Source organism: Austrofundulus limnaeus, unplaced genomic scaffold, assembly GCF_001266775.1.
Source record: "Austrofundulus limnaeus strain Quisiro unplaced genomic scaffold, Austrofundulus_limnaeus-1.0 Scaffold52, whole genome shotgun sequence".
In the NCBI taxonomy this organism is placed as follows: Eukaryota; Metazoa; Chordata; class Actinopteri; order Cyprinodontiformes; family Rivulidae; genus Austrofundulus; species Austrofundulus limnaeus.
Window position 1 is genome coordinate 1306097 of NW_013952454.1, and position 4883 is coordinate 1310979.

The window sequence follows — 4883 nt, forward strand, 5'->3', positions numbered from 1 at the left end:
CCACAATGGTAGACCTAAAGTTACACCCTTCTTTACAGCTGTCTGTTTTCATCATTGACATAAATAATAATTTCTATAGTCTATGGCTSTTTGAATAACCTAATAATAGATTTCAGTTCCAACCAGATTGAGGAGTTATTTGTTAGTCTTATTAGCCGAGCAAAGATCAAAGTGGAATGTTATCATCCTAAAACAAACTCTAAATCCAAAAATTTCAGAGCAAGTCGAGTAAATGTTTATTAAAAACTTTTACATTTATATTTGTTTTGCATTACAGCATCATTTACATGGAAACGCTAGCACAAAAGACAGCAGCAACAGCTAGCTGTAGCACTTTTGGTGCACTTCCTGCAGAAACATATCGTTCGAATTAAACAAACCATCAGCTTGTCAATCCAATAAAATGCAATTTCTGCTTTATTTTGCACTGAGGTTGTTCAAAATGTTATCTGCAACAGGTAAGATAATAATTGTTCAAAACCTTTCAAATGAACCACACTTTTAAAAATCTGTAATATGCCTTTTCAGCTGCCTTTTCAGTGAAAGGAGTAAAAAAAAAAATAAAACAGCAAGCTTCAGCAGCTAAATGGCTTTTTGACCTCATTCGGCTACAGACATGCTCTGCCTGACGAGCACTAAGGCCGATCATTACCAGCCTTTCCTGACACATTTTTCAAGGCGAGACCCGTCACACAGCATCCTCTGTAATTCTCAGCATATTTGTCATTTAACATGCAATCATCTTAATATAGGGAGAGAAATTATGTCCATCCAAATTACCACTGACAGTGACATCATGTAAAGCAGCAGCAAATGCGAGCACTGCTGAGGGGTGGGTGTGTGGGGTGTCAGGACAACTTTAAATTAAAGCTTTCAAACAGGCTGATTTGAATTTATAAAACTGTGATAAAAGAAAATTTTGAATTTTGACCTGCTTGCAGCTTTTTGTTTTGATTTCTGCAGACAAAAGTCAAAGAGGCAGGGAAAACTTTTAGGCCGGCTGTGTCCATTCAGCCTCCCAACCTGTCCTGCCTCACAAAAGCCACGGAACAGCTGGCTGATCGATACGCCTGACAAAAGGCTCGGAGTTTGGAGCAGTCAAAAGATTGTTAACTAGCCAATTTATTTGCCAGACATTTATAGCATTGTTTATGGTTCAGCGCGCCCCTTCAGCCTGGGCCGTGGTGCCCACCTGTGCTTGGAACACTCTGGAAGCCTCTTCGAACACTCTCCACGACCTCGGGGGCACAAAGGAAAGTAAAAAAAAAAGAATTGATTTAAGGATGAGATGTAGAGATCTGCAGACGGATCTGACTGGACTGGAAGTGTGCATTCCTGCAAATGCACGCAGTGTATGTTTGTGTGCACACAACACAAGGCAGGCCCAGCCGGTAACACATGGCTTCACTGCCACCTCTCTGGCTCGGGCTGTGAGTTCCCCCACAGGCTGGCAAGAGAGGGAGAGACCCTTTCTGTGGCTCATCCAGGCGGAGAGGGGCTTCCTGCACATCTTTTGTCACACCATTTGGGCCCTTGTGTCTGTGGCTGCCCTGCTCCTCCGGACCCACTTGGCAGTCACTCTGCAGACTGACATCTGCTCTTTGCAACCTCCTGGTGGAACAGAGAAAACAACAACAGCAAGCACGCCCTCTATCTATCTACCCATCTATCTATCCATCTATCTACCCGTTTACCTACCAATCTACCCATCTATCTACACATTTATCTACCCATTTACCAATCTACCCATCTATCTACCCATTTACCTACAATCTACCCATATATCTATCCATTTACCTACAATCTACCCATCTATCTATCCATCTATCTATCTAACCATTTACCAATCTACCCATCTATTTATCCCTCTTTCCCATCTATCTACCCATTTACCTACCAATCTACCCATCTATTTATCCATCTATCTACCCATCTATCTAACCATTTACCAATCTACCCATCTATTTATCCATATGTCTACCCATCTATCTAATCATTTACCAATCTACCCATCTATTTATCCATCTATCTACCCATCTATCTACCCATTTACCAATCTACCCATTTATTTATGCCTCTTTCTCATCTACCCATTTACCTACAATCTACGAATCTATCTACCCATTTACCTACCAATATACCCATCTATATATCCATCTATCTACCCACCCATCTATCTACCATTTACCAATCTACCAATCTATGTATCCATTTTCCCATCTATCTACCCATTTACCAATCTACCCATCTATTTGTCCTCATCTATCTACCCATCTACCGGTACCTACCCATCTATCTCCATCTTTCTACCCATTTAACAATCTACCCATCTACAAATCTACCCATCTTTCTGTCTTACACATATTTACCCATATCTACACATCTATTTACCCAATCTAACCATTTATCTCCCCATCATATCTATCTATCTATCTATTTAAAAATGTTTGACCTCTGTGCTCTCAAAGGTCTCCTATAAGCCACAAGCTTCACCCTCCAAAAAAGATCAGAAAGGCCCTTTAAAAAAGTGCATAACAAACTAAGGAAAAGAGGAGGAAGGAGAAGAGTTCTGCATCTCCGTTTCTCTTCAGGCAGCAGAGTGATCCTGCAGCACGCAATATATTGAACGGACTTTGTTCGTGCTCAGCGGCCCAGAATAACTCGGTCATTATGGTGGCGGGAAAAAAAAGAGGTGGGCTGGTGGTGGTGGGGACAGGTTTTTTGAGTTTGATTTCATGATGGTAATATAGTCCATGTGTGCAGGAGAAAAAGGAGAGAAAAAAAGCCATCAAAGAAGGGAGGGGTGGGGTTGGGGGTAGGGGGTGGACATCTGTTCGGTGCAGCTTACAGTTACAGCCCAGAGGAACAACCTGTGCGCGCCATCTGAGCTCTAACGCAACAGGCAGCACGAAACTTCTTCGGTTTTTTATTTATTTATTCTTGTCCAAGAATAAATTTTATCTTGCGAGATGGGATGAATAATCTCTTGCACCTCTGGGGGCTTCAGCAGCCATGCTTCCTGCAGGGAAGTTATCACAGTGACCTTTGACACGAGTCCTGCTGGTATGATCACTTAGTAATTTGTCAGCAGAGGGCAACATGTCTCCTGCGCTCCAAATGCGTAAAAATCAACTCTGCGCGTCTTACAACCTGACAATGAATACCCCCTTATATTAAAAATAAAAGAAAAAAATAACAGACAACTAAATATTAAAAAACATCAAGTAAAAACAAAAGGATTCATTATTTTCAACTAAATAAATTATCATAATTTTGATGCATTTTACGCACAAATCAGGCTCATGATTAGGGGGACCAGAGAGTAATTCCTAATTGAATTGCCAGTGTTAACATTTACGTAGCATGGCGCAGAGTCACACCGGCGGCAGGAGAAGCTGCATTTTGTTCGGCTGAGAGCCAAAAAAAAAAAAAAAAAAACATTCGACGTGGTCAATCAATGAGCCGCGGAGCTGCAGCGCGCGGTGCGTGAGGGTTTATTTGACGCTATTTTCACGTTTTTACGCACCTGTTTTTAGACTTTCTTCTCATTTCTTATACCTAACAGCTTCTGTGTGACAAAGCAAAAATAATAAAGAGCGTTTCCAGACATTTATTATCTAATAAACGTCGATTTTCTTTAAAATAAATGAAAACATGTCGAATATTATGAGAAATTATTGATCTGGACGCGTGCAAATTAATAATAACAGGGTATTAAAGGTGAAAACGAGCGTTGCCACATTTATCCAAACTTGTAAAAAMAATTTACAGATTTTTTTTCTCTCGATATGTGTAATTAAACAAGGCATGTTGCAAGATTATTAATTAGGATTTTAAAAAATAACACCATGATGCACCTTTAGGAGAGTTTTATTTATAAAGAGAATCAAAACATCAATTTTTTACGCAGATTTATTTTTCACCTCAAATATAAATCTAAAAAAAATTATAATAATAACAGAAGAAGAAGAAGAGGCAGTTGTCCAGTCCTAGAAACACAGGGATTAATCAGCTCGTCCATCTATCACGCTGCGCAATAAAAGGAAGCGACACGGGTTAGGCAGATGATGTGATGAATAATCCCTGGTCGTTTTAATTAACTTTTCCCTGTCCTGTAATGACCAAGCTGGTCAACAGACCCGGTCAATAAGCATGTTAATATCAAACAAATAAAAAAAAAACTGCGGATGATTAAAAACCTCCCGCGTTATTAAATTTGAAATTCAAATGAAATTTATGCTTCTAGCGCGCGCTGCATGTTAATAACAAGAAAAAAAATAACTCCCAACACAGACGCAGGCAGGGTTCAACACGCGCTTTTCTTGTTAAATACTGACTCTTATTATGTAACATCAGCTTCCCTTATAGATTTGTTTTATCATCAAGTGATGAATCAATTTGATTTTTTTCATCAACAAAATACACTCCGATTAACTAAAATTGACTTAACTCACATTTATGATTTTATTTTTATATATATATATTTTTTTAAAGTCAGGGAGCTTTCGTCTTCTGTTTTAATCTAAAACATCCAATAATGAAATGGATGATCCCCCCCCCCCCACTCACCCAAACTGACCCCTGTGTGTATCAGTTTTAATCAAAACCTGTCCAGGTAATTGGACACAATTAAGGGAAAGTTGGTATCGCTGCGGGACAAAGCAGCCTCTGTGGCTCCGCTTTAATACTTTGTGTATATTAAAACCTGGGAAAAAAAACTAAAACATGCAAATATAACAGCTGAAAGATATTTTATTTTGTTTATTTATTTGAAGGTGAGAGTATTTCCATTTAGGAGAGTTTTGAGAGACAGGAAATCCCCCCGTTATAGTTATGATCTTTAAAAAAGTGTAACTCGGGTTAAGTTTTTTTCTTTTTCTTCT